This window comes from Coffea arabica, chromosome 7e, assembly GCF_036785885.1.
Source record: "Coffea arabica cultivar ET-39 chromosome 7e, Coffea Arabica ET-39 HiFi, whole genome shotgun sequence".
In the NCBI taxonomy this organism is placed as follows: Eukaryota; Viridiplantae; Streptophyta; class Magnoliopsida; order Gentianales; family Rubiaceae; genus Coffea; species Coffea arabica.
Window position 1 is genome coordinate 22,784,941 of NC_092323.1, and position 8,826 is coordinate 22,793,766.

Sequence of the window (8,826 nt, forward strand, 5' to 3'; positions counted from 1 at the left end):
CCCTTCCTCATAGCTTCGAAGTGGTGTCTCACCCACTTTGATCCGACATTCCCAGCCTAACTTTTGATGAAAACGGTTTTTGGTGCCAAATCTGGCCGTTTCCGTTGCCGTTTCCGCACACGTGCATGTGCCGATTTTGCCGTTTTGTTTAATTTGCATCCTTTAGTAGTTGTTTGTGTGATGATATGGCTCAACCTTCTGTTACAGGCGAAGGCGGGCTAGACGGAGCCGGTGGGGCCCACTAGCTAGCGACTTGAATTCATTTCCGTACTTTCTCTCGTTATACTTGCTCTTTAGGTGAGTGATCAGGATTTCTGTGTAACTCAATACAAAAAATGAGTTTACTATGAATGGGCACTTAGGCGAGGGTGTACTTTATCGCACTCGATCTAAACCCCATTAATTGCTATTCATACCTGTGAAATATGATTTTTATGATTTGTTATAGAGCATTCATGGCTTGTGAATATTTGCAGCTAGAGTATTTATTGCTTGAAAAATATTTTAGAGCATTTATTGCTCGTGACTTGGGCAAGAGAAGTGAGCTGTGTAGCTCAGGATCTTAAGGATCAACCAGTGATCAAACTCGACAAAAGAGTTGGCTTGGGAGCCACCTGTATCCTTACTATGTAGTGTTACTTTTCTGCTTTTGCTTTGCTCTTACTGGTCAAATATTGACATGTAAAAACTACATTTTTACCCCTGGTTACTCACTAAGCATATAGCTTACCCCATTCTATTTGTTTTCCTTAGCAGGGGGCCGACGCGGGGATCGCTCGGGAAGGTGTTTAGATAAGTTGAACTTGTACTTGTTATAAGTGGACTAGTAAGTTGTATATATTTGTCATGGTGGTTAGAGTTATCAGCTTTTCTAGGGTACTTCTGGTACTCGTGGTTTGTATAACTTGATATACTCGTTTATGTAATTATTGAAGAATTTGATGTAATTTTTGAGATTTATATTGTAAACTATTTGAGGATCGTAGTGAGTGAGTGAGTCCCGGCGAGAGCTGGGCAGGCGACTCGCCGAACCCTAGGGGGAGGTGGGCCGTCACAAAATTGCTCTTGTTCATTTAATCCTTTTCAATCCATCTCTGAATCACATCATATATGTCACTAGAATTCTTCTCAATCCAAATTGATCAATAATCACTAAAACCTACAAATGTAACAAATTTTGCACATTAAATTGTTCAAATGCAAGTTTTGGTTATAAAATGGAGCGCATAAAAATAGTAGTTTGAAAGAGCAAAATTCATCCATAAAAACCTTAAAAACATTCCAAAACTAAATAATAAACACACTAAAAATCATATAAAGCAAACACTTATCAGTCAATTTCCATAAAAATTGCTCAATTTTTAAATAGGGTTAAATGCAGAAAATCCCATGAACTTTCATAGCCGTAATATGTTTATAGGCACTTTGCACCTAAGCTCCACTGAAAAGTAATGGATCTTTACACACTGTTTACTTTATCACGCAAATGACAACTTTATCCTCGGATAATAACTGCATGGACAAAAGCACCTTTCGTCCCAATCAAACCCATTATGTCGAGGGGAAGTACAAGGCAAAGAGAAAGTCTGAACATTAGTTTCACTGCCAAAATTCTTGAGTTTGCCAATTTTTTTTGCTTTTTTCTTGCGACCGAGGAAGAAGCAAAGCGGAATCACTGTAGAGGGTGACTAGAAGTGGGAAAATAACAGTTTGAAAAATCTAAATCAATGTGGAATATTTATAGAAACTCAGCAAATCAGGTAATATGCAAAGCCTTAATCAGGTCGATTAAATTCCAAGTACTTGAGACTACACAACAACTAGCGTACTATAGTATAGACTGCACATCATTCATTAGCTTTGGTCACCAACTTAATTGGCAGTTCTTTTTCATTTTCTTTTGCAAAAGATTGGCATTGATCTCATGAGATTGCTCGAATGGAAAAATTCAAAAGAAGTGAATTTGTTGAAATCTGAAGAAACTGATCCACTCGCAATTTATGTAGGTCTAATCATGCATCTCTTAGCAGGAACGTGGACTTATGAACATTGTTTTTGGATATGGCAGGTTCAGAAGTACTAAAATTCTTCTAGCCCACAAGAAAAGGAAAAACAACTACAAAGTCTATAGTTCACCTCTAAAACCTGCAATTTATTCTGCTAGTTTACAATTAAGAAAGATACAGAAAACTAAAATCCCCTAAAAACTTAATCAATTCCCGCCCACCCCGAAGAAATAAAACTACTATTTTTCCAATAAAAGCAGGAAAACAAGAAGAACAAGAAGAATAAGAAAGACAACAAATGAAGGTAGTCTTCAGAGGAACAGAAAAAGAAAAGACCATGGAGAGAAACATGCCTAGTGAACCATGGCAACAAGAGGTGAATAATTGATGCTTCTCTGATTAGGCAAGGCAAGCATAGTGGTATGATCCAAGAAATCATTAAGTGCAACCACAGATTGCAGTATTGTCCTCAGATCATCCGCAAATGAAAAACCCATGTTCCCAATTCTCTTCACTGCATAAACATAAAATGTAATGGCACCTTTCCTGAATTTAAATCTAGCCATTTCGCATCCGGTCTGACCCCTTATAAGCTTCTTGTTTACTTCCCCAAGTGGGATTTCTGGCGGCCAAACTCGGTCCACAGCAGCCTTCATATTCTCAGACTCGAATACAGAAACAAACACTTTAGACGTCTTTGTCCCCAGGCCAAACGTCAGAGTGTGCCATGCATGGTGAGCCAAGATCGTGAAATTTGTCGACAAGAAAGTGGTAGTTGAAGGAAAAGGAGGCTTCCCGTTTGTCTTTTCTTGGTTTTGGTGGTGGTTGAGGTTGAGTGTCGGTGGAAGTGAGAGGAGGCGCAAGAATTCAAGAGGCCTAGCGCGACGGATTGTGAAGGATTTAACAATAAACTGACCACCAAACCAAAGCCCTTTAACTTCAGAGCTAAGGCTTGAATGCAAGGTCTGATGAGGTGGTGGATTTGGAGGATTGATCATTTGGGTGCTGGTGTTTTGGTTTCTTGTTCTTCTTTTTCTCTTTTTCTTCCATGGATGAGGGGGAGGAGTGGTGGAACCGGCGTTGATGGTGGATTGGATTGCTTTTGGTCTTTGCAAAATGATAACTAGCAACCAATCTTCAAGGGGAAAAATTATGAGAAATGATGGTAGGTGGATAGGGGTGTCAACGAATCGAATCGAGCTCGAATATTAGTTTGATCGAGTTCGAGTTCGACAAAGTGCTTGAGGCTCGAGATCGAGCTCGAGATCGACGAATATTAATTTTACATGCTCGAATTCGATTCGTAAGGAATTCGTGAGGATCGAGCTCGTGTTCGAAATTGCTCGAATTGCGATCGAGCTCTAGTTCGAGCGGTCAGCTCGAGTTCGAACGGTCGAGCTCATGTTCGAAATTGCTCGAATTGTGGTCGAGCTCGTGTTCGAAATTGCTCGAATTGCGGTCGAGCTCGAGCTCGAGCTCGAAGGTCCATTAAAATTGTGCTCGTTTAAAGCCTGCTGAATGCTGAACCAAATGATCTACAGAAAGATACTCCTATATCAACGACATTTTGCAATACAATGAAAGGGGTAAAGAACACAAAAACGTTAATAACTAACACAGATATTTTAAAATGTGTTTGACTGAATCTTGGAGCAGGACTTTTTTATACACCAAGTAACTGCACAAGCTGTTATTGTTAAAATATGTCGTTCAAACTATCTACTCTAGTAATCAATATTTCAAGTAGCACAAAGAGGGACAGCAGAGGTATCTTGTTAGTAAGACAAAATCATATTCATCTGATTCCTTTTTAGCCTTGACATTTGTTACATGTTAAGGCTAAAATCATACATCTAATGCCTGGACACAGAACACAAATAAGTCAGTTTGCAATATCCTTAAGCAGAATTTGTCCTTCATTCAGCCTTTTATCTGAACCAAATCACTGAACAGCACTGTCCAAAGTCCAAACTCATCCATATGATTGAGAATCTAAGACAAGCCAGCTTTAAATATCAATTTAAAGCCAAAGCATCAAACTGTCAAAAATTTAGCAGCCTAATGCCAAGTTGTCAACCAATATCCAAATGCATCCATACATATTTTAACATCAAAACCAGCATCCAAATTCAAAGATAAGTCATACAACCAACATCCACCAAGTCACACAAATAGAAACAAGAAAGATAAAGTGTCAACAACTCAACATTCAAGAGAATGTCTTCAACAGGCAATGTCAATTGTCAAGAAATAATCATACTTAAAAAAGTGAAACAAATTTTGCAATTAAAGCAGTAAAACAGGAACTTCTTGTCCATTCCACGACAATCCTTTCCAACTTTCCAATTTCAACTGCAGGCCCTATAAAAAAATAATAATTTAAGTAATAAAATAGTAGTGGTAAAATCTAAAACAAGATATTTGAAGAGGAATCGAAGTGTTAAACACAAATAATGTACCTTTCCAATTATCACATTCATTTTATGGGAAGTAGAATCTCTTTTGCTGCCTTCAATTTCTGCAAAATAATAATAACAATAAGTAATAAACTAATTTTGTTTCAATAACATGAATTTGAAATAAACTTACTTTTATCTTTTTTTTCACTCCATGAATGTTTCGGCACCAATCTCCGGCACACATAAGCATTTCTACAGTTTCAGGAGCTAGTGAGGCTCTATAAGAGTCAATTACTCTTGTTCCTTGCATTAGAGGAATCTGCCCCTGACATGACTCGATTGGAATAAGATTCAAGTGCGGTTATGGGCTGACCTGAAAATAAAAGAAATTTTAGCTGATTTTCGAATCAAAAGCTGCACTTAGATGAGAAAAAAGAGCTAATTCTAACTAGTACAACGAATTCCATAGCGAGTTCATCCCAGTAGTTGAACATTTTTAACTAATACAGCGAATTCCTATAATACAAGGAAATTTAATAATGAAGATAAAAAAAATTATACTTAACAAACCTGAAAATAATCAAGAGGGTTAAAAAAGAACTATAGCAGACATTGCACCAGTCATAGATAATTTTAAGTTGGTTGCTTTTCTTTTTCTTCCAAGAGTTAATAAAGATTGAGAATAAAAACTAGAACGAACTAAAACTAACTTCAATGACCAGAGATTAAAAGCTAATTGAATGATTTTTCCTTTTATATCAGTTAATAGAAGCCTTTTAACAACGAATAAATTTCTTCAAGAAATGTATTAAAGAAAGAACTGATGGAAGTATGAAGTAAAAATTGGTTGTGGAATCCGAACTCTCACTTTAGCAAAAGTTTGAATAATCTAAAACATGTGATTGGGTTAAAATATTACGGATACCATCCCATTTTACTGGACCTCCATTAATTCTCAATACCCAGGAAAAGAGAACAAAGTTTTTCCTACACTCTGTCATGGCAATAGTCTTAAATTCGCTGCTACTTTTATCTCAGAATACTGCCAGTCACAAACACACTCGCGCACTCAACCGTTTTCACATAAACTACAAAAGAACAGGACAACCTTCCCAAAACTTTGAACAAGTTTAAACAGAGGTTTAAAGGAATCATATCAATTGCTGATTATATAGAAGTATGGGAAATTCAAAACTTTTCCCTTCGTTACCATCTGTTGACTTCTACCAGGTTTCCCATTCTGGATGCAGAGTCTTTACTAACTCTGAGCCTCCAGGGTGAAGTAGTAAAGAAGCAAATCTAACTAGACAATAGAAGAGACAAAGCAAAGCTGACAAAAACATTTAAATTTAGAGCTCGCAAAAACATTTAAAGCTCGAGCTCTTCCCTTCGCAAACAGGAAGCAAAACTGTCAGTGGTTTTCTTTTTCTTTCTTCTTTTTTTTTTCCAACTACTACCAGTATTTGTGTCGTAATCGCCTTCATTGCTACTGTTTTGCAGCAGAAAACCATTTCCGGGCGTGTTGCTACTGCTAATTTAGTAAAAGAAAACCATTGCTACTCTAATTTAGTAAATATCTTTTGCCGGAAGCGTACAGATTATGAACCCTAGTTATGCGCCTATTTTGCTAAGATTTATTCAGTGAATCATACTCCAGAGATCACAGAATTTAAGCCAAACCTTATAAAATGAAAATGACGAGGTTGCGACGAAGCTGGGACCAGCCAAATTACTTAAGGATAACATTTTACCTGCTGCACGAGCAGCACGACTGCACCTGCTTCAAGATCCAAGGATTCCAAGCTCCCGGTCGCCGCACGCCTGCACCGACTGCACAATCCAAATGGGTGGAGTAGCAACAACAAAATGAAACGGCTGGAGCTAGCAACCCAAATGGGTTTGATTTGAAATTGGAATTAGGGATTGAGGTGAGGAATGGGGATTAAGGAATAGGTAATTAGGGACAGCCGTGCACTGAGGTGAGGAAGAAGAAAGAAGACGGCGTTTTTGGACAGAGATTGAATTGAAGCTCTCGACGGCTTGACCTAATTAGAGTTTGATACTTTGATATGTGAATTTTATTTTTTTTTAGGAATTATCTGGAAAGACAAGAATACCCCAATTATATTTTAAATTTTAATAGGTAAAACATGTAATTAAGCTTACAACTATATATATCTAAGTAATTTTACAAATATAAAATTATATATATTTAAATATACCTTAAGCTCGAAAAGCTCGCGAACCTATCGAACATAGCATTTCTAGGCTCGAATTCGATTTGTTGAAATATTCGAATAGTTCGAGCTCGACTCGAGCTCGATTTTATCGAACTCGAGCCGATCTTTTGCTCGAATTGCTCGCGAACTATTCGCGAGCAGCTCGATTCGTTGACACCCCTATAGGTGGAGACATTTATAGTCGTTGGAAAGAGGGCAATTCTGTCAGCAAATTCAAGGAATAGAAAGTGCAAGCTACATGCTTTATTTCACTATGAAATGTGTGAACGGTCATTTTCTTAGGGTGTAAAGTGCCTATAAACATATTTTGGGGTGTATTGTGCAACGGCTATGAAAGTTTATGGGGGTTTTCTGCATTTAACCCTTTTTAAATATCCAACATTCAACATGCAAGCATGATCCATAAGAAAAATAAACAATAGGATAGTCCATTACAAATTGATTAAAGTAAGCACTTGTCTACACCTAGTCTAAGCTTTGACATATAAATCATGTGATGTGTTCAAAAGGTAAAAAGGATTTTTGTATCTGCTAATGCAAATAAATCTCATGTATCTATTAGTATCCTTAGCATTAATTAGGGAACCCAGGATAGATTGCTTCATCTTGTCATGAAAAATTTTGCTTTTGGACCTACTAGGGTGTCGTTAGGTTTGTGGTTTCTTCATGGCGGCCATTTGCTCGTCAGATTCCTCCGTTGGTGGTCCTCATCAACCAGTAGGGAAATCATTCGCGATGGTGGTGGCAGGAGAAAGAGCTCCAGCACTGTCATCGGATATTAGTTCTTTGGGGTTGCATCAGAGTGAACCTGCATTTGTGATCTCTAAATAGGATATGATACTGTTGTCTCTGTCGTATAAGAATGTCCTAGTGGGTCGCTTCCTTTACAGCAGACCATCAATGGAAATAATTAGGAATTTTTTTGTCTCCTTGGGCTGAAAGGCTCATGTTCCGTCGGATTGCTAGACCACAACCATGTTCTTGTTCGCCCAATGCTTGAGGAGGCTTATACGCGCCTATTTGTGCATAGAATATGGTTTATTCAGAATTCTCCTATAACAATATCCAAGTGGACACTCAATTTCAACATAAACAAAGAGATCTCAATTGCGCCAATGTGGGGTCATTGTTCGGGCATCCTTTGCAAGTTGATTCAGCCACGACTTCGCTAAAAAGCCAATCAGTCGTGCATCTGCTCATTGAGCTAGATGTTGCGAAGCCCCCCATCAATCGTATATGGATAGGGGATGAGGAGCTGGGCCAGTGGTAGCAAGTCAAGTATGAAAATTGGCCTTGCTTTTGTGGGTTTTGTGAGAAGCTTGGGCACTCTAAGGGGAGTGCTTTAGAAAGAATCTGGATTTGGAACCACAGCGGGGGAGGAGCACCGTTGGAAGTCTATCAATCAGGTCTATGGACCAAAATCTCAAAAGCATGAAGGGCAGGAGAAGGGGTTGGATGGTGGAACTAATAATGCTATCACATAGGCAACAACACAGGACTCCATAATTGAACAAATTACGGCCGCTGAGCCGCCATGTCAAGACCCAAAAGCCAAGGGCAAATTGATGGATGATGAATAGCAGCAGGTTGGTTCAATTATGGTTATGCAAATCAGTAGGGATACTCAACACGTGAACTGGGGTACGACTGCTATGGGGAACACTAGTATTCAGGCCAAGATTATTAGAGAAAGCTTGAAGAAGCAGGAGCTGGTAGGCAGTGCTGAGATCGAGAGGTGCCCAGTTTCGATGGTAGATCCTAAAGAGGACAACAACCACGGTGGCAGGTGCAGGGCCTCTTCAAACTTCGAACTCTTTTGCAGCGCTGGAGTTGGGGATGACAGGACCGGGTAGGATTTTTATGTTAGAGCTTCTCCATCAGGTTCACCATGAGTGTTACCGATATAGTGTAGGAAGTCTTTGGATTTGTCAGAGGGTGGTCAAGAATCTGTGCAGCAGTTGAAAGCAGCCCAAGCTACACTGGAACATTGTTTGCGGCACTCGACTCTAATTGACAGACACTTGCCACAAGGCGCTATAATTGATGCGAAGATATAGAGCTACTGAATAATCTCTCCATGAGGTCGGATCAGCCAATCAACTATAATAAGAGGTTACAACAGTTCCTCTCGAATGCTAAGTCCTCTTTGCTCTTTAATGATTAGTGACATAAACATTCTTG

The 8,826-nt window shown here is 38.8% G+C and overlaps 1 long non-coding RNA gene and 1 pseudogene across 3 annotated transcripts; both read right to left on the bottom strand.

The window, feature by feature from the left end:
- Positions 1–2,350: 2,350 nt before the first annotated feature.
- LOC113700737 (uncharacterized) lies at positions 2,351–3,056 on the bottom strand (annotated as a pseudogene).
- A 1,139-nt stretch (positions 3,057–4,195) lies between these two features.
- LOC140011195 (uncharacterized) lies at positions 4,196–6,480 on the bottom strand. Of its 3 annotated transcripts, XR_011818464.1 has the most exons (4): positions 6,157–6,480; positions 4,596–4,730; positions 4,466–4,524; positions 4,338–4,358 (listed from the first exon to the last, which is right to left on the bottom strand). It is a non-coding gene; the product is annotated as an uncharacterized lncRNA (long non-coding RNA). The 3 variants fall into 3 exon arrangements; XR_011818463.1 differs by lacking the exon at positions 6,157–6,480 and having other exon boundaries at positions 4,196–4,367; positions 4,596–4,768; XR_011818462.1 differs by lacking the exon at positions 6,157–6,480 and having other exon boundaries at positions 4,596–4,768.
- Positions 6,481–8,826: the final 2,346 nt, after the last annotated feature.